The sequence below is a fragment of the Acomys minous genome, assembly GCF_964271855.1.
Source record: "Acomys minous genome assembly, chromosome: 12".
Lineage (NCBI taxonomy): Eukaryota > Metazoa > Chordata > Mammalia > Rodentia > Muridae > Acomys > Acomys minous.
Window position 1 is genome coordinate 71530467 of NC_140493.1, and position 21665 is coordinate 71552131.

At 40.6% G+C, this 21665-nt stretch overlaps 1 protein-coding gene and 1 long non-coding RNA gene across 2 annotated transcripts in view; one reads left to right on the top strand and one right to left on the bottom strand.

Moving 5' to 3' along the window:
* LOC311579851 overlaps positions 1-21190 on the top strand; it is a 140881-nt gene extending 119691 nt beyond the window's left edge. Inside the window, exons 2-3 of the long non-coding RNA XR_014773265.1 lie at positions 10330-13576; positions 15766-21190. This is a non-coding gene — a long non-coding RNA (uncharacterized lncRNA). The remainder of the gene's footprint in view (positions 1-10329; positions 13577-15765) is intronic.
* NLK (nemo like kinase) overlaps positions 1-21665 on the bottom strand; it is a 140350-nt gene that overhangs the window by 112452 nt on the left and 6233 nt on the right. The window lies entirely within an intron of this gene.

Sequence of the window (21665 nt, forward strand, 5' to 3'; positions counted from 1 at the left end):
AATGAAAGACATTGTCTTAAACATGAAAACTAATGCTTCAAAATTTCTAGGGAAAAAAAAAAGAGACTACTTTCATGATCTTGGAGTAGGCTACAGTTACACAAACCAAAAAGGAAAAAATAGTAAAGTTACTTCTCCAAAATAAAAATTTCTGATTATAAAGAAACACCAAACTGGAGTGTGATGGCACATACCTGTAATCTCAGCACTTGGGGTGGGGGTGGGGGTGGGGGCAGGGGGGGGGGAGGCAGAGGCAGGTGGATCGCTGTGAGTTCGAGGCCAGCCTGGTCTACAAAGCGAGTCCAGGACAGCCAGGGCTACACAGAGAAACCCTGTCTCAAAAAATAAAAACAAAATAACAAAAAGGCAGGTTAGAGACTAGGAGAAATATGGACAAAAAACTGGTATTTAGAAAAAGAATATGACTCCTAAAGTATAGTAATAATAACCACTCATTTTTTTTTTAAGTTCGGCAAAAACTGGTATGTTAACAGCCAAAAAAAAAAAAAAAAAGGCAAGTATTATTAGTCACCATGGAAAGGCAAATTAAAACTAAAACAAGATACTATTTTACACACTACATGGCCCCACTCAAAGGCTATCATATGTTCCAAGTATACACAGTGAACTAGAACCTCACCTCTGGGGCAGCAGTGCACAACAGGAAAGCTACTTTGGAACACTGTTTGTCAGTTCCACTAAAGTTAAATATATATCTACCCTACAACTCAGCAATTCTACACCTAGATGTTTATCCCCAGAGAAAAGAGAACAAATATAAGAGCCTAAAACTGCAAACTGCATAAAGATAGATGAATAAACAGTGCTGTGTGCACAATGATATATGATTCAGTACCAGAAAGAAAACACTGATAAATGCCAGTAACATGGGTGAACTGTAAACACAGCAAACAGCCTGGTCCCTAAGAATATATACATCTTTATAGCATGATTATCTGTATAAAATAGAAGGAAAAAAATACTAATCAAGGATGGCAAAACCCAAAGTGGTTGCCTAGGGCAGAGGGATACACATTGTAGAATTCACTGGAGTGCACTTCCTGGAGTGATAAAATCAATCTTGACTCTGCCTGACTGAAATCTGATGAAAGTGTGAATCTTAGTTGACTGCTGACTAAAAACTCATCATGATTACTTAAAATCTGTATAAGGCAGGCCTTGCCTCAAGTCAAGCCCCATGTCCACACAGTGAGCTCAAGGTCAACCTGGGCAATTTAGTCCCTTTCTCAACATAGGAAAAGAGCAGAAAGAGGGACATAGTGACTGAGTTCTTGTTTGGCATAGTGGGAGCCCTGATGCTCAGTAGCTCTACAAATAGAAGTGGCCATTTTATTAATAAGGAATAAATCAAACACATGATTTGTTTTAGACATAAAAGATTAAGTAAGTGCCCGCTTCGGCAGCACATATACTAAAACTGGACCGATACAGAGAAGATTAGCATGGCCCCTGCGCAAGGATGACACGCAAATTCATGAAGCATTCCATATTAAAAAAAAAAAAAAAAGATTAAGTGTGATTAACAAGACCAACAGCAATCACCGGAGACCATATGTAATATACCACCCAAAACACCACACAGAAAATACACATCTCAAAGGCAATGGAAGATTTGTAACAACTGATCTCATTCAAAGCCACAAGCTATATCCCAACAAGTTCCAAGAAAATGATAGCATAAGGACCATATATTCTCATCACAACAAAACCGTATCACAAGGGAGTAACTTGAAAACAAATATGATTTTAGAGAATTAAAAAAAAAAAAAAATCACACCTCTATGTAAGCTATAAATTAAAGGAAAATGGCATATACACGCATATGGTCAACTAATTCCCTTAGAAAAGAGTAAGGGAAAATAATTGACAGAGAAATAGCTCAAAAAGAAACATAGACTGCAACATAAGCCATTAAACCACATAATTACCAAGATAAAGCAGAATAAATATTTATGTACTAAGTTAGCCAAGAGTTTCTAGGGGGGAAAAAACTAACTAGATTTCATCAAAATTAGAATGTCTGACTTATAAAATACATTGAAAGAGAAAAAAAAAAATTAATCACCATGTGGACACCCTTCCCCAGGGTCTAGCTGCTAAGTGTAGTCCTCAGCCCTCCCTCATCAAGGACATTTCTCTTTGTAGCAGAGACCATTACAAAAAACCACAGCCAATCAAACCACAGCGTTGTGGAGCCCAGTCCCAGCTGGTGCATCTACAATGCACCTTCCACGCCTAAGGCTCAGGGGTCGCTGCTGAAAGGTGGCAGATATTAAGTGCCAGAGAAACAAGGAGTCTGCTCCTAGGGATGTCAGAAGCTACACCTACACCATCTTTCCAACAGGTCTGCCTACACATGAGCCGAACAAGGACTGCAGGAGACATGCTAACGTGGATGAGCAGCCGTGGTGGGGCACCCTGGAGGCCTCAAGCCTACACAAAGAACTACAAGCAACTAAAGTATGCTGAGAATGAGAGAAAGTCTTCCCCAGGGTAGAACACACTAACTGGTCATCCAATATCAAATGATCATCCCTTAAAAAAAAAATTTTATATATATATATATATATATATATATATATATACACACACACACACACACATACACACACACACACACACACATACATACATATAGATATACAAGTAACATTATACAGACTGAGACAGTTGTATTTAAGAAAGAATATATTAATTCTATCAATCTTATCAATGGCTTCTTTTATCAATGTTGTATGTATATGGGCATATGTTACATATATACAAATGAATATATATATACATATGTACACACAGACACATATATACATGCAACATAGATAAAAGAAGCCATGAATTTGAAAATGAACAAGGAAAGGTATATGGGAGTGTTTGGAGAAAGGAAAGTAAGAAAAGATTTAATTATGATGTCAAAAAAAGAAATTTATTTATTAATTTTTCTAGTCAGGGTTTCTCTGTGTAGCCTTGGCTGTCCTGGACTCACTTTGTAGACCAGGCTGGCCTTGAGCTCACTGAGATCTGCCTGCCTCTGCCTCCCGAGTGCTGTTGCACCCAGATCTTATGGCAGATTGGTAATGGCATGAAAACATAAATCCTGTAACTTGCATGGAACTCATCTCCAGACACCGAAATTTCTTTATGGATGTGGTTCATAGTTTTATATTTATTCTCTGGGCTGGATGGACTCTCAAAGTTCTCACAAGTCCTTTTTTTTTTCCCCCAAATGTATATGAACGCTCTAGCTGCATGTATACCTGCAGGCCAGAAGAGGGCACCACACCTCATTATAGATGGTTGTGAGCCACCATGTGGTTGCTGGGAATTGAACTCAGGACCTCTGGAAGAGCAGCCATCTCTCCAAGCCAAGCTCTCTCAAGTGTTGGTGCAGGCTCAAGTTCTTTCTTTTCCGACTGCTCACTTGGCTGTTTGAAGTTCTGCCTCCTTCCCTAGGTTCTTACCTGACCTCTATCTTCATTGTCTACAGTGATGGCAGCTTTACAAACTATGGTTTTTCTCTTTAAGTGCTGCTACGTTAACGGATGTGTAGTACTAGCTCACTGCAGATCCCACTCCCCAATGACTGATGATGCTGAACACCTTTGTAAGTGCTTCTCACCCATATTTCTCTTATTTTATTCAAGCCTTTGCCCACTTTTAAGGTTTGTTTCCTTAGCACTGTTTTCCTTTGGGCAATGCTGGGGATGTAGCCAACTGCCTTACACATGCAGGAGTCTCTGCTCCTGAGCTACATCCCAGCTCAGCCCCAGGTTCTGAGTGGCCTTTATAATAGTCTAGATGTGTGATCTTTCAGATGTATGGTGTACAAATACGTTCTTCTCCACTGTAATTTTTTTAAAAAATTCTGTGGCCTTCGGGACACATATGCCAAGTCATCTATGAATGTAGCTCAACACAAAAATCATAAACATCATTAACACTGAGGTTTTTTTTTTTTTCTTGAAATTCGTGAAGGTTGGTGTGTGTGCAGAAGAGAGTGTCAGACTTCCTGGAATTGGAGTTGCAAGTGGTTGTGAGCCATCTAATTTGGGTGATGGGTCCTTAACCTTGTTTTCCTTATGGAAAAGAAACCTTCCTTATGAAGAACAACAAGAGCTCTTAGCCACTGAGCCCCACTTTTTGTAATTAAAAAAATTTTTTGAGGGGCTGGAGAGATGGCTCAGCGGTTAAGAGCACTGACTGCTCTTCCAAAGGTCCTGAGTTCAATTCCCAGCAACCACATGGTGGCTCACAACCATCTATAATGGGATCTGATGCAGGTGTACATGTAAACAGGGAACTCATACAATAAATAAATAAATCTTTTAAAACACTTTTTGATTAGGAGGGTCTCAAGTAAGCTTTGTAGATGGCAATGCCATGCTGCAACATCAGAAGGATGGATCAAAAGATGCCTGCATCCTTTCATCAACAAAACCTCACTGAGATACCACTCTCTTAATTGAACCTTATTTAAAAAAAAAAAAAAAGTCACCAAGATACCATGCACAGTGTAATGCTGGAAATGTGTCCTTTTAAAGCCACCAAAACTGAAGTCCTGTGTATCTCCCCCATGTCCTTCCACAATAAGCATCCTGTACATAGCTCTGCATTTATTGTCATGTGCTCTTCATATACCACTGAGCTACACCCCAAGTCCTGAACGTATACTTTAACTGCAACTTATTTACACATATTCAAGCATTTATGATTCCTCCAGGTAGGGGCCAGGAAAGCCTCACTAGCCTCATCCACAAGACTAGTTACCACAATCACTCATTCTTCTCCATAAAGCCAGGGTGAGATGTGCTAATAAATAACAATATGAGCAGTTAATGCCTTGATGTTTACTATGAATAAAACATTGAAGCATTTTATGCTCATTACATTGAATTTTCACAAAAACCTGAGATAAATACCATTGCAGTCTCTATTTTACAGATGAGGAAACAGAGATACAATGTAGTAAAGCCAATTTACCTAAAAATTACACCACCAGTAAGAAACAGAATTTGAATCCCAAGAACTTAAAAATAATGGTTCATGTCTGCCTTCCCTGTACATTACATTATTTCCAGTTCATTATTTCCAGTTTATCCTTAATGTTCAAAGCCAGTACAGATCTTCAACAAATATAGCTCCTAATCTAGAGACAGTACCAAGTTCAAACAGGCCCTTTGACTACATTTCTACCCACTGATTTCTGCCTGGCACTCTTACACTATGCTGAACAGCCATCATCTACCATGTTTACAACCATCTTTCTTGGCTCCTAATAATCTAAAAATCTGATAAGCTTTCTATCTCATCATCCAAATTATTGATAATGTTACAAATTCCTACAACTGTGTTTGGGGTTTTTGTTTTATTTATTAATTTACTTACTTATTTATTCATTCGTTTATTTATTTATTTATTTCAAGACAGGGTTTCTCTGTGTAGCCTTGGCTGTCCTGGACTCTCTTTGTAGAGTAGGCTGGCCTCGAACTCACAGAGATCTATCTATCTTCCTCTGCCTCCCTGATTGCTGGGATTACAGGAATGTTCCACTATGCCTGGTTCTACAGTTGTGTTTGAAAATTTGCTTTTAGGCTGGGTGTGGTGGCGCACACATTTAATCCCAGCACTAGGGAGGCAGAGGCAGGTGGATCAATGTGAGTTTGAGGCCAGCCTGGTCTTGAAACACACACACACACAAAAGAAAGAAAGAAAGAAAGAAAGAAAGAAAGAAAGAAAGAAAGAAAGAAAGAAAGAAAGAAAGAAAAAGAAAAGAAGAAAATTTGCTTTTAACATCTTAAATCTGGACATTCACAAAAAGCATTTAACTGAAATCATGGCTATTTAAGCTACTTAAAGAGCTAAAAGACTAGACCTGTTATATTAGTACAGCTTTCCCTATAACATTACTTTATCCAAGCTTTTCTTTCTTTTCTTTTTGTTTGTTTGTTTGTTTTTCAAGACAGGGTTTCCCTGTGCAGCCTTGGTTGTCCTGGACTTGCTTTGTAGACCAGTCTGGCCTCAAACTCACAGCTATCCGCCTGCCTCTGCCTCCCTAGTGCTGGGATTAAAGGCGTGCACACCAATGCCCAGCCAAGGCTTGCCGTTTTTCAACAAGTAAGTAAAACCCTTTTTTCCATTTCCTTCACATATTTCTTAGCTAAAGTACACTTCCCAGGGTTCTCATTTGATCCTAATTCCTTTCTATTAATCCTCATTTGTCATAAAAATCCCAAGAATGAGGAACAAGATGTTCCACACTATGAAGCAAACTTCCATGAGGACAAATGGGTAAAACTTCCATAAGTCAGACTTTACAAACAACACCATTGAGACCAGAATTATGAACTTTATTTATATAGAAGACAAACAGAAGCAACATAAAGACTTTTAGATTATAATATTATGTTCTCTCTAGGAGGTCATTTCAGCAAATACTTTTTAGGAAACAAATGACAGCAAGGACTATGTCTGCACTCTGTTCCTTGGGCTTTTCTTTGTCTTCCATCACTGTCTTGGCTAAAAGTTTAAATATTCTGCAGCACCTTGATTATTTGTCTTAGCATGTTGTGCATGTATACACGTGTGTGCATACACACATACATACATACATACATACATACATACAACTAGTGCTCAATCAGTATTAAAATTCTGGGTTTGGGGTCATCAAAATGGCTCAGCTGGTAAAGTATTGCCACCAAGCCTGATGACCTGAGTTTAATCTCAGGACCCACATGGAGGAAGAGAAGAACCAAGTCTTGCAAATTGTCCTTTGACCCCCACATGTATACCACAGCATAACCCTGTCCCGCAACACAAATAAAATAAAATAATATAAGGTAGTGCATGCTTTTAACTCTAGAGGCAGAGGCAGGCAGATCTCTGTGGGTCCCAGGTCCTGTCCTCTCAAACACACACACACACACACACACACACACACCATATACTTTTAAAGGCCTAACCGTTTATTTGTTTGGCAGCAAGTGCCTTTACCTGCTGAACCATCTCACCAGTCTTAGATTCTTAAGTTTGACTGGACTCACACTTAGAAGCAGATGATGGTACCAAGGACTACCTATGTATGTTTGCACTCTGCTCCTTGTACTTTTTTTTGGCTTCCACCACAGTCTTGACTAAAAGTCTAGGGCATTCTGCAGTCTCTTCATTATTGTTCTTAGCATGTTGATTCTTCCAACAAAAACACCATGTTTGTATTATAGGACACAGAATACCAAGAGGCTGAGTCTTGGGTGCTTTGGTTTTGGGTTTCTTGTCTTTTTAAGAGATTTTGGACAAAAGATTGTTAGATATTTTGATTAGAGAGAAAGTTCTAGGTCCTGCAAGCTCTTTTCAGCCACTGTTTTAGTAAGGGTTACTACTGACATACTGAAGCACCAAAAGCAACTTGGGAAGGTAAAGGTTTATTCCATATACCAATTCATCATCAAAAGCAGTGAGGACAGGAGGAACTCAGGCAGGGCAGGAACCTGGAGGCAGGAGCTGATGCAGAGGCCATGGAGGGGAGCCGCTTACTGGCTTGTTCAGCCTCCTTTCTTATAGAACCCAGGACCTCCAGGCCAAGCATGGCACCACCTACAATGGGCTAATTTTAAAAATACCCTACAGCCTGTTCTTATAAAAGCATTTCTCTCAGAGGAAGTTCTCTCCTTTCAGGTGACTCTAGCTTGTAGCAAGTTAAAATAAAACTAGCTAGTAGAGTCACAGATGAAGTAAAGTGGTTATCTGTAAATTCAGGAAGACACTCTCCTTCTCAGTATGAGTCAAGTTGAGATCACTCAGATTGTCCTCTACTAGGAGACACCAAGCAGATTTGTGCACTCTCTCCAGTTCTCCTGGGTCTATACCAGGAGCGCCTCTTACTCAATAGCAGGTGGCCTGGTCATGCATCAGGCAAGGTGTCTGTCTACCTTGCTTCATGGGGAAACTGTTGCTTCCATCACTGATTCAGATCACACACTCCTTCTGTTCTTCATCCTGAGCATCAACACCAACCTCTGTGGCCCAACTCTTCATATGCAAAATGTTAAGTTTATGCTCCCGGCCCACTTCAGTGAGCTTCTGCCAGCCAATGGAAGGTTAGAAGAGACAAAGCTTTACCTTCATGTAGCTGATCCCCTAGGAGACTCCAGGAGAAAAGCTCAAGTTTAATTAAAAAATAAGTAAGTAAAAGTTTTATTTGGTAGAGAATGGTGAAAATGTGCAAATACTATGCAATGGTGAACACCACAAAACTTAGCTAGTAAAGAAAATAATAGCTTTACTTCAAAAGAGTATTTCTGTCCATGCCCACGCGATAAGGTCTATGGAGCCTAGGCTAGCTAGCCTCACGCCCGAGGGTCCCAGGCCTCAGCTCTGAAGTGCTAGGATTTCAGAAGTGAGCCGCCACACCCGGCTCTCAAAAAGTCACACAGTTAGCCCATTTCAGCCCCTCCTCTAGTTAGAAGAGGTTAAATAAATAGGGTACTCATGCAATGAAGTACTTAGATCCTTTAATTTTTTATGACTTCATAATTTAAAATTTTTTATTGTGTACTATGAATGCATTAATATGCATGCATGGTAGTCAGAGGACAACTTTTGGGTAGCAGTTCTGTTTCCACTGTGAGTTCAGGTGATCAAACTGAGGCTGTCAAGCTTACGTGGCAAGGCCATTTACCCACTGCACAGGTTCTACAGAAACCCTGAATCATCTGCTTCCTCAAAGATTCATTAAAATGTCGACACTGAATACCGCAAACCCATTTCAACTCCTTATTACCTTTGTTAATTAGAAAAACAAAAATCGTCAAGTCCCACACACTCTATTTATACTTTCCTCTAAGCCACTTGAAACAAAGCAGATTTAGTCTTTATAATTTATATAAAGTCCTCAAATAAGTGAAATTAAACAACAGAGCTTAGGGTGAGCTGGTGGGATGATGGTAACAGGACTGCTCCACAGCTGGATGGCTGTGATGGCTGCGTGACCACATAAGAATTCGCTGCACTCGGTATCTTTTTTTTTTCTTTTTCTTTTTTCTTTTTGGTTTTTCAAGACAGGGTCTCTCTGTGTAGCCTTGACTGTCCTGGAACTCACTCTGTAGACCAGGCTGGCCTCGAACTCACAGTGATCCACCTGCCTCTGTCTCCCAAATTCTGGATTAAAGGCGTGCGCCACCACCACCAGCCAGCACTGCACTCAGTATTAAATGGAAGAATTCTGTAATGTTATCCCTCAATCAAAGTGCTTTTGAAATAGAGCATCAACAGAATGAGAAAACAACCCACAGACCGAGAGGAAGTGTTTGCAAATCAGGATTCTGATAAGGAGACTAGCCTCTAAAGTACATAAGGACCAAGCAGGGTTTCTCTAGCCTGCAGGCCCCCTAAGCACACCTGTGGACTGAATGCCATCTGTCCAAGGGGGTCAGCAGTCGTAAGCCACCACTTATTCATAAGTTCATAAAACAAAAACAAGGAAAAATAATAATAAACAAGCTCAGAACTAACCTTTTCCTGAGCTAGCATCAAAGGACTTTGGCATGTCTTTGATGCCAGATGTGACTTTGAACAGTCTCTGTTTACTGGATCTCTCAGTTTTCTACCATGAGATCCAACACTGCATCGAAGGTACTATTTTCCCTAACATTTCAATAGGATTCTTTATGTAAATCATAAAAAACATGTAAGAGAAGAGACTTCCTTTTCAAAATAAAAGGCTGTTTTTGGAAATAGAATTAGGCTATCCTATACTATTTTTAGATTAGGGCTCTTTCTTTAAAAAACAAATACACACAAAACCACTACCACAGAGGCTGTCCAGCATTAAAAGTGCCCCCTCATGGAAATCCTTCTGCTGCATGAGGAAGTAGGGGCCCTGAAGCTTGTAACAGCACTCTTGTTTCAGGACCACCATCTGATACTGACTTCCATTAGAAACTTTCAACTAAACACGCACACAAACAACAAGCATTCCAACCTGAGGAAGCCAACAAACTCTGCGCTGTTGTCATGTGTCCCTGTCAGTGGAGTTGAGAATGTGCAATTGAGTTTTCTTTTCCTTTTTTTTGTTTTGCTTTTTGAGACAAGGTTTTTCTGTGTGGCGTTGGCTGTCCTGGACTCAGGCTGGCTTTGAACTCACAGAGGTCCTCCTGCCTCTCCCTCCCCCAAGTGCTGGAACTACAGGCGTGCACTGCGCCAGGTGACATTTAGTTTTCATTAGCATTGAAAGAGAAAAAGGGGCAAAGATCAGCTTTTATGTGCAAGAATGACCACCTACATTAAAAGAAATAAGAAAATGGAAGCTATAAGAACTAGATTCAAAAAAAAAAAAAAAAAAAAAAAAAAAAAAAAAAAAAAAAAAAAAAAAAAAAAAGAACTAGATTCTTGGGGCTGGAGAGAAAACTCAGTGGTTAAGAGCACTGGCTGCCTTCCAGAGGACCCAGGTTCAGTTCTGAGCACCCACATGGCATCTCAACAACTGTCTGTAACTCCAGTTCCAAGGCCTCTAACAGCCCCATATCTATGCAGATAAAATAAATTTAAATAAATTATCTTTTTTTACAAACTGGCTTCTTGGGAGTTTTGGTTTGGTTTTTTCTAAATCAACAGCCCCTTACTCTGTGGCCCAGGCTAGCCTTGAACTTAGCGCAGTCGTCTCACTTCAGCTTCCTCTGCACTGAGATTATAGGCAAAGCCACCATACACCACTTAAACACTAGTATTTAAGGCTTACCCACCTACAGAGGCAGCTAAGTTAGCTAACCCAGTTAAACAGCCTAGTGTTCCTATTTTCATCTTTCCTGCTGAAGGATTTCAGGTGATTTATCTGCAGATGCTGATATTAACTGCATCAAATAAACCAGTATCCGTGGACCTATCAGAATCATTTTGATTTTAACTCCAAACTCCTTGTTCTAGACATTTACGAAACTCTGTATTAACAGTATACTATGTTAGTGACAGAAAACCCCTTTCACAACTAAGCCAAAAGAACTTCCTGGTTAAAGTCTTGCTGTCAGCTCCTTTCTAGTGAAGTGAGGATAGCATGTGGCCAGAGCAGACGCAGCAGCTGCCCTTTCACACACACAGTTGTAGTTTAACCTACAGATGACTTCAGTCATTCCTAATCATTAACTAATGTTTTAGACTGGAAAAGCTATTTCTTAGGGCTTTGTACTATGTATAGAAATAACCATTACCCTTTGGGAAACAATGGCTCATTTACTGAAAATGAGTTTAACAAAGGAATTATTTGGTACTGAAAAATACAGAGCAGTGAGTTGGGTGACACAAATCACAGCAGAGGCAGCTCATGTGACTATGTTAGGGTAATTTACTTTAAAAATTTTTTAAACCATGTCCTCTGTCCCAAAACCGGATCACAGGATGCGTGCTTTGAAACCGTCCTCTTACTTCCATAAGAAGGAACGCCTCTGCAGGGTGAAGCATTGCTGTGGACGCGTAGCTGTAACTGACACATGTCTCCACTTTGCACACGATCTGCACTGGGTGTCACGCTAAGTGTGAGAACATAGCGTTCCAAGAGTCACAGGCTTCAAAACTCCAAATCCTTGTCTAGTGGAAAGCTGTCAAACTTACTATATGAAACATTGAGCTGATGCAGTGACCAGAAATTTCTTAACATTTTAAGTGTAAATTAAATCAAAACTCAATCTCAGCCATTTCTGCAGAAACAGCCTCAAAGCAAATAAAACGGAAGTACAATTGCTGATCTAGATAGATGAAAGAGTAGTTCTTTTACATTTTCTGGGTCTTACAGTTTTTCAAAAAATAAAGAGGGGCTGGAGGGATGGCTCGGTGGCTGAGCGCACTGGATGCTCTTCCAGAGGACCTGGGCTTGTTTACTAGCATCCCCACGTCAGCTCAGGGCATCCAACACCTTCTGGCTTCCTCAGGCAACAGGCACATACACACACACACAGGCAAGCACTCATACACTTAAATAGATCTTTAAAAGATAAAATAAAGAGGAAGGCATAATGCATCCAAAATAGCTATATAACACTGTTATATTTAATAGGAAAGATTGAGTTGTTCTCCACTGCTGAGCCGTCCCCAGCCCAGTGGTTCTCAGTTCTCAGCTGCGACCCTTTAACACAGCTCCTCATGTTGTGGTGAACCCTAATCATAAAATTATTTTCATTGCTACTTCATAACTGTAATTTTGCTACTGTTATGAATCATAGTGTAAATATCTGTGTTTTTCCATGGTCTTAGGTGACTCCTGTGATAGGGTCGTTCCACCTCCAGGATGAGAACCACTGTTGCAGACCATTTTCCTTAGTACTGAGCTACCTACTTATTGCACTGTCCTTTACCTAGAAGTTTTATCACTTGTGACACCAAACAAAAACTCAAAGTCACTGGTACATACAGAACCAATAGAGTGTTTTAAATTCCAGGGTTTTCCTCTGGATACTTTAGCTGCAGGGTTTATGCATAATTTTTGTTTGGTTTGGTCCTAGTATGGTTTTGTATGAGGACCTCTTCTATTTTCAAGGGACATTAACTGGAGAAGTCTTACCGGTAAGAACAGAAAGCAAAGGCTTTGGTTTGCCACCGGCCAGCTATGAGACTGAACAAGTCTGTCAGCATCTGAGTGTCAAATCAACCACTGTTTAAGGAAGTAGGTAGATGCATTCTAAAGCGTTATAAGAATCAAAACAAATGGCTAAGACCCCATTTTTATAATGTTCGTGAAACAAGCAGGATACCAAATTGTGTGGTCCAGATCCTAGCTCTAATAATTAATATCTCCCTCTCCATAAAAGCTTTGTAAATAAAACTGAGTCCAGGACAGCTACACAAAGAAATCCTGTCTTGAAAAACAAACAAACAAACAAAGCTTTGTAATAATACAACAAAATGTTATCAGTACTCATCTCACAGTTGTAGACTACACATTTCTTTTTCTTTTAGCTTTTCTGTGATTTCTGAGAGCCTACAATAATCATTATTACTTTGATAATGAGAGAATTAAACAGGCAAAATCTTCCTTTTATTCACTTAAAGAAAAGCTGGGTCCAGAAAGCAGCATTCTAAAATAAGGACAGCTTTTAAAAAAAGACAACTGAAAAAAATCTCAAGTGGAGTCACATACACATCTGCCGACAAACATTAAAAGGTGCTGAATGGGCAAGCTTGCTGTAAGTTAGTACATTTGGGGAAATACTGTTTCTTTACTGAAACTGAACGTACCTAACAGCTAACTAACACTTACACGCCCCCAGCACACATTCACTTACTCCTCTCAACAACCTACTGTCCCTCCACACAGCATTACTCAATGTGTGAAGACAATGGGGTACGGAGAAACCAATGCGCTCACAGCTAAGGAGGGACAGAGGCAGGACTTAAGCAGAGGACAGACACTAACTACTAAGCCACAGTGTGCCTCTGTATAAAATGCTGTCCTCCATTTGCTCTTGGCTTTTGTTCTACAAACTCTTCTACTTTTCCTAAACTCTGGAGAAAAAGTATATAGGTAGCCAAGCTGAACTTTTTTTGTCCTTTTCCCGAGACAGGGTTTCTCTGTGTAGCCCTGGCTGTCCTTGGACTCACTTTGTAGACCAGGCTGGCCTTGAACTCACAAAGATTCACTTGCCTCTGCCTCCCAAGCGCTAGGATTAAAGGTGTGCGCCACCACCGCCCGGCGCCAAGCACAACTTTCATTCGCTTAAAATTATGATTCATTTCCAAGTCATTGCTTCAAAGCTAGAGTGAGTATAATTTATTCTCCATATGTGCCAGTAAATAAAACCCTAGCATCTGGGAGTGGACCTGTAGCTTAAGAGGTAGAGCACTAGCAAGCACATGGGCCTATATCAGTCACCAGGGCTGTTAAGGATGGGCTCACAGACACACACACCTAAAACATGAAGGAACTCTTTGGTAACTCTAACACTGAAATGTTTTTTTAGTTTTTGGTTTTTGTTTTGTTTTTCCAAGACAGGGTTTCTCTGTGGAGCCTGGCCGTCCTGGATCTCGCTCTGTAGACCAGGCTAGCCTTGAACTCATAGAAATCCTCCTGCCTCTGTCTCCCAAGTGCTGGGATTGTAGGCGTCCATCACCACCGCCCAACCACTGAAATGTTTTAATAAAGAAAGGTTTATGGATTGATATAACTTGTCCTCATGATTTCCCTAAAACCAATTGCTTATTGAAATATTTTAATCACGCCTTTTTTTTTAAAACCACATCAGTGTTACAGTAGGGTGGCTATAGTGCACGTCCAACTAAATTCACAACCCCTATTACTATAAAGAACCTGGTAGAACAAACACAGGCGCCAACCAATTAAGCATAATTAAAAGTTCTCATATTATTCTGAGACCAACCCAAGCACACCTGTGTCTGCACAGCACCCACCGCTTATTATTTAGCTTCTAGATTACTTTTAATATGCTCAACTTTCTCCCACATTTGTATTGATAAGTGTCCAATCTTGTGGAAATAAAAATAGTTGCCCTACTGAAAAAGAAAAAACTAGAAAAGAGCGGAAGGCAAAGAAAGGGTGGGATAAAAGCAGCAGCTCGGTTAAGTTCAGGTGTCCGAGATAATTGCACCCTTTGGGTACCTCTGTACAGGTAAGATGATACAGTGAAATAAAGTCACCTGATTTGCTTCAATTTACTTACACAATTTGCAATTCTGTAGCTCTGCTATGGTACATTAAGAAAATTAGCATGTAAGAGAAAAAAAATCACCTGCTTATGTAAATTGAGGATGATTTTTATCCATGCAGACAGAGAGGGGGAAAAGCTGCAATCTAGGTCAAATGACTAATTTTATCTATTTGTTCAAATGCCTTACTTCACCTTTCTCTGTAGTGCAAAGCAAGAATTTCAGGTCAAGGAATAGATAAGCAAAAGCTTCTGTGCTGTTTATTCCCCAGGAAGGAGTTGGCTGTCTGACACCACTGAGTTCTGTATTACTTGAGTTGAAGACGAAGCTGAGAGACCCTTATCTAAAATAATACAACCACAACACTAAGAAAAGAAAAAAATCTACTGAGATGTCTGCTGTAATTGGGATGGAGAGTAAACATGGCAAGGACCAGGTACCAATTCTACCTTCTGCTACTTTAGAAAGCTTCAGAGCAAAGGAAAATGCCCCAGGTACCCCAGGACAGGCAAGGCAATTCCTCCACAAAGAGCAGTGTTCCAGTTTGTCTAAGTCTGACGTGGATGTGGTGACTGTGCTACCTTGGTCACTAATGACTGACTGCACTTCCCAAATCCACTGCTGGGAAGAGGCCCTTCCCCACAGCTGACTGCTAGGAAGGTGCAGAAGGGAGCCAGCTTGCGCCAATTTATGTGGTGCTAGAGATCAAACCCATGATTTGTGCTTGCTAGACAAACACTCGACAAACTGACCTATACCCCGCAGGCCTTAGTCTTCCTTTAAACTTTTTAAACAGTTACCTTTAACATCCTCGCTCCATAACAGGGACTGGTACAGCTGTGTGTATAAATACAGCGGGGGGGCAAAGACTAGAACTGTGCTGGTCAATGAAGCAGATGGAACACGTGGCTACTAAAAACCTATTCTAAAAGTGCCTAGTTCAGCCGGGTGCCATGGGAGGCAGAGGCAGGAGGATCGCTGTGAGTTCGAGGCCAGCCTTGTCTACAAAGTGAGTCCAGGACAGGCAAGGCTACACAGAGAAACCCTGTCTCGAAAAACCAAAAACAAAGAGATGTGCTCTAAGCAACTGGATTTCTGCAGCCTAAGTATGAAAAATGTAAAATACATCATTAATAATTTTAGCAGAAATAATAGTATGTTCAATATAAAGAGTTCAATGAAGCATATTACTAAAAATGGCTCCACCTGTTTCTTTTGCCCTTTTTGTTTTCACTGTTTCAGGAGCATGTACAACCACACAAACAGCTTTCATTATTTCCTTTCTGGGTGGCACTGTGCTTTGCTGGGAGCATCCATAAAAGCTCCTTCCTTTGCAGAACCTCTTTGGAAGTCAGCGTCCCTCTCTGCAGCAACCTTAGGGCTGGGCCAAGGGCCAGTTTCTGGGAAGTCTATCTGCAAATTAGTAAGTCCCTTATCCAATTTCAGAACTTTACTTACAAATTAATATAAACACGCATACCACTGCCCCAGTCATCTGGATGACACACCAAAAAAAAGGCAAAATACTCACTATTAGGTTTTATTTAAAACTTTAAAAACCTGAGCAGAGACTCATGTTAAAAGGCCTGTAATCTTAACTACTTGGAAGCTTGAGGCAGGATGCTGCCGCAGTGAGTTCAAGGCCAATCCTAGGTGACTTTGTAAGACCTTGCCTCAGAAATAAAATGAACAAGGAGGGCCTAGAATGTAGCTCAGTGGTAAACACACTCATCTAGCATGCACAGGCCTGAGGTTCATTTCCCAGGGTGCAGAAAGCAATTTTAAAAATCAGTACTAGCAGTAGGGAGGCTAAGCTGGAACACTGGGAGTTTTAAGGCAGCCTGGGAGACCATGGTGTGACCCTGTCACAAGATGATGCTGGTGGTGGTGGTAATGATGGTGATGAAAGTTATTCCAAATACTTAAGAAACCAAGCAAATAGAAGGCTGGTGGTGTAGGGCTGGGGAGATAGTTCAATGGTTAAGAGCACCTACTGCTGCTCTAGAAGACCTGAGTTTGTTTACCAGCATGCTGAGCACATCACAGTTCCCTATAACCCCAGCTTCAGGGACTCCATGCCTCTGACCACCAGCAGGCCCCTAAGGAACACGTACATATCAACAGTTGAATGGTGGGTCTTATTTCTCACAGAAGAGAAGAGAGGAAAAGAAAGTAGGGAGAGACTATTTTATTATCGTCATTGTTAATGTTATTTGCAATGAGGGGGACACGCCTGTGCCATGGCAGGCCTGTGGAAGCAAGAAGACCACCTCTGGGAGTCAGGGTGTGAGTGCTGGGTACTGAGCTCAGGTCATCAGGATCACACCGTAAGCACTTTTACCCATCAAGCTATCTCACTGGCCCCAAGAGGAGGAAATCTAAAACACTAAAAGGTGTTTTACTACCAGGAAAATAATAGCATCTAACTGCCCAAATAGGCAGGCTTTCCTCCCTAACTGAACATGTATAATCCTCACCAATCAACCAGTAATATGAGGGAGAGAAATCTCTTGAACTACTGAATATTTAAAATTTGATCCCAGCCAGGTGGTGGTAGCACATGCCCTTAATCCCAAGAGGCAGGGACAAGGCAGAGCTCTTGAGTTTGAGGCCAGTCCGGTCGACAGAGTTCTAGGATGGCCAGAGTTACATACACAAAGAAACCCTGTCTCAAAAAATATTAATGTCATTTTATAAAACTCCCAGAAAACAAAGGATTTTTAAAAACAAGGAAACCAAGGTTCAGAAACTTATAATAACTTTATATTAGAATCACAGGACTGTTCATAGCAAAGTCAGAACCATAATCTACACTGTCTTCTAGCAAGCTTAGTTTAGTATTCTATCGTAGTATTCGTATCAATGAATAAACCTCTCCCAAAGAAAACAGTATCTTGTATACTATAATCATCAAGTACTCTGGTTTATTAAACTACAAACACACACTTAGGAGCTAAAAAAAACTGTTAGTAACAAAGTGCTGCTGATACTTAGAACATTTAAAATTTCTCTCTCTCTCTCTCTCTCTCTCTCTCTCTCTCTCTCTCTCTCTCTCTCTCTCTCTCTCACACACACACACACACACACACACACACACACAGGGAAAAAAATCAGATGCAATCATTCTTTCAAATGTCATCTATATCTATCTGCTTGATAAATGCAATGGCCTTTTCTCCATGCTAATTTTCCTTGACTTTTAATGTGACCAACGACCACCCCTAGTCTCCTGACAGCCTCCCACCATACAGGGCTGTCATTCTTGGTGAGTACATTTCCTATTTGACTAAGCTTTAGTAAGGCATCCAACAACTTCTTCCACCACAGCAGAATGTCCCCTAAGGCTCAGGCAGGCCTTAGCAACTCTACCTTTTAATTTATACATTCAAAGAATTAAACCTAATCCATCATTCTCTATTTTAAAACTTTCAATAGCTTCCATTTACAGGGCTTCAGCCTTTTTTCACACACACACCCAGCCAAGAGTTTGTTTGTTTGTTTTGTTTTGTTTTAGACAGGGCTTCTCTGTGTTAGCCTTGGCTGTCCTGGAGTTGCTTTGTAAACCAGGCTGGCTTCAAACTCACAGAGATCCTCCTGCCTCTGCTTCCTGGAGATTTATTCTAAAATGGGGAAGGAGTGGCTGCTTCAGTTAGGAAAGCGCTTGCCTCTCAAGCATAAGGATGTGCGGTCAGGTCCCCAGAGCCCAGACCATCAGGGCACTGTGTCGTGGGCCTGAAGTCCCATGCTGTGGAAAACCAATCTAAGTTCAGAGAGACTCTGACTCAAAAAAATAAGGTGCAAAAAGACACAAGAAGACACCCAGCACTAACCTCTGGCAATCAAGTAATAATGTCTTAAGTCAACAAGGATTAATGGTTTTTCTCTTTTTTGGGCAGGCTTGGGCACCCACACACCCAGAGAGAGATTTTTTTTAAAAACCTCCTCCAGTTTTAATACTATGAATACGTTCCATGTATGTGTGACTTTCTTCATGAAAAGACTTAGATTCTTGCCCTCTCACCGCTGCCACACTCTGCTTCAACATGACATCCCGACCTCTTTTCGCCCTGGCTCTGGCTTGCATGTCCTACTGTCCCATGTGTGACACTTCCTGCAACCCCAAGCTGTGGTGTCTGCATCTGGCCCATCCACCTACTATCATAAAAACACTGCACGCCTTTAATCCCAGCACTCAGGAGGCAGCGGCAGGTGGATCGCTGTGAGTTCAAAGCCAGCCTGGTCTACAAAGGGAGTCCAGGACAGCCAAGGCTACACAGAGAAACCCTGTCTCAAAAAACCAAACAAACAAACAAAAAAAAACACAAACAAACAAAAACACTGCAAAACTTACATGAAGAAACTGCCCATTTGCCAACAAGCAGGTTTTCTTTCATGAATAGTTTACCTTCTAGGAAGAAGCGCACTTTTCACAGGAATCTCTTCTTTGTGCTCCCAATAATATCCAGGGACAGTCTAGCTTGAATTTGTGGCTTTTGAATCATAACTATCCACTTACAACTCTCTCTCTCCCACAGGAAGGTTAAATCTTTAGTTCTTACCACCTTGCTCAGCAACTACTGAACAGGTAACATACAGACAACACACAGGTACTATGTCAAGTGAAAATACTGCACTGTCAAGGCTGTTGTTGGTGAGTTTTCTTTTGTTGAATTTTTATTTTGGTTTTTAGATAAGGTCGTATTCTGAGCCCCGGTTGGCCTGGAACTCATTGTGTAGTCCAGACTGACCTTGAACTTATAGCAATCTTCCTACCTCAGCTCCTGTGTTTGGGAAGCTGCTGAGACATCATGCTCATCTTCCAGACTAATTTCAACTTTTTTTTTTCTTTTTGTCTTTTCGAGACAGGATTTCTCTTGTAATCCTGGTTGTCCCGGACTCGCTTTGTAGACCACGCTGGCCGCCACCTATGAACTACCTGAGAGTAAGGACATTACTTTTCAAATTACTTGGTTACTACAAACTCCTTCAAGACAAGATCATGACCCTTCTAAGACAAGGTAACTGCCTGTAGCTTGGTACAATACATCACAGACAACAGACAGGAGCAGCTTAGCAGAGGCTTCCAGAATCAGCCACAGAGCTAAATATCCTTATTTACTGTCTCTCAACAGTGCCAGACCATAACAAGCCCCAAGTACCAAAAACTTTCATGTCTGACAGTAAATTTAGACAAAGTAACTCAAAGTCCAGACGCGAACCTAAGCATAAGAACACTTACCACTATCCACGTCAGACATCCCTGTCTACATCACTACCACTCACAACACCACGAGGGCCTGTTCAAAGTTCAATCTGAGCATAGCTGCTCCTAAGAATCATCTGTGTGTAGTTCCAGAGTGCTAGGATTCTTCCTACTATTTCTTGGCTAGGTACCTCTGAACTCCCAATGAGCTCTATCATGACGTCACATGCTCACTGCCTGCACTATAACTGATGCCTGGGGCACTCTCAGTGCTACCGACCCACAAGCAACAACAGGATCAAAGTGACAAGCTATTTTAGTTAGGAAATCGTTGTTGATGTGCATTAGATGACCAGGTTAACAAATAATTCACTGGAGTATTATGGATGCACAGGAAATCGTAACTAAAACCCAAACATTAATTTACCAAGCAGCTTCCTTCCATTTACTGGTTAAATGACAAACGGAAGGAACTTCTTTGTCCTTGACAATTTCCATCAAATAAAGTAAATCAGCACATTAGGGAAACACACAGTATACGCAGTTGATCCTTAAATTGCTAGCACAGCAATAAACCTGATTTTTTAAAAAGTTTTAAAGCAACAATAAAACAGCCACTCGACTACACCACAGAAGTCAATAAAACTGGACAAACTCAAGTCATAAAGGAAAACATTCCAGTATGCTAGTAGAGGCCATTTTATATGAAAGAATAACATTTCTTCAGATGTCATGCTTTGCAGGAAAAAACAAACAAACCGAATCTATATTCAAACACATATACAGTTACTGCATTTTACAAATCTCCTCCTCTGGCACAGTAAATGGAAACTGACTGATGCCTAAGAAGTCAGTTAGAGATACTGTTGTCTAACCTAGTTTGAAAGGTAATGTTTTGAAATGTTTCTTTTTCTTTTTTTTTTAAAGAATGTCTTTTTCTAAGTTGATATTCAGTAATAGATCATGAAATTAATCTCCAATAATGAAACAAGTTTATTACTCTTTGTTATACTGTGTGCTTAAAAAACATAATATAAATAATCTTCACAGAGTTGGAATCTAAAATCATTTTGAAAGTTACAGGCAGGCTACAAGCTCTCAATCACCAAGAGAAGGTTCCAGTAATATAAGACTGTAACTTTTCTCCTTTAATTCTGTTTATGACCATGAACGTGTAGTTTCTAAAGGTATATTTATTTGTAGTTGACATTAAACATATAGATTTCCACGCTGCTAGCTTCACATGGATGCTATCTTATAGCTAGAAGAGCAATCATTTCCTTTTTATGGCCCGGGCTCAGCTTCTTCAAAGCTCTACGCACAAAGAAGACAACTCCCACCTACCCCCCCCCCACCCGCTCACCCCACCACCACCACCCCCACGCTCAACACAGTAGTGCCTGTTAATCTTGGGTGATGGTATCGAAACTTCTCAATACTACAGATTCTTAAACAGTTAGTAACAAGATAGACTTACAGTATACTACTCTTTCTGGTGTACCTAAGCCCAGGACTTTCCCCAACTGTCCCAAATGCATTCCCCTTTCTTTAAAGTCTAATTTCTTACTTGCGGAGCAAGAGGACTACAGAAAACACACCTAATTTTCACAAGATGAACAAGTTAGAAATCTCTGCCATGCATGAAAGTTTACACTGAATAATTTTCATTAAATCACATACATTTCCCACACCTCACAGGGATCATCTTCAGCAATTTACTTTTCATCTAAAAACCATTGAGTTTCCTCTACAGCAACTCAGACTGATATCCTTCACTTGTTTCTTCCAGTGTGTAAGT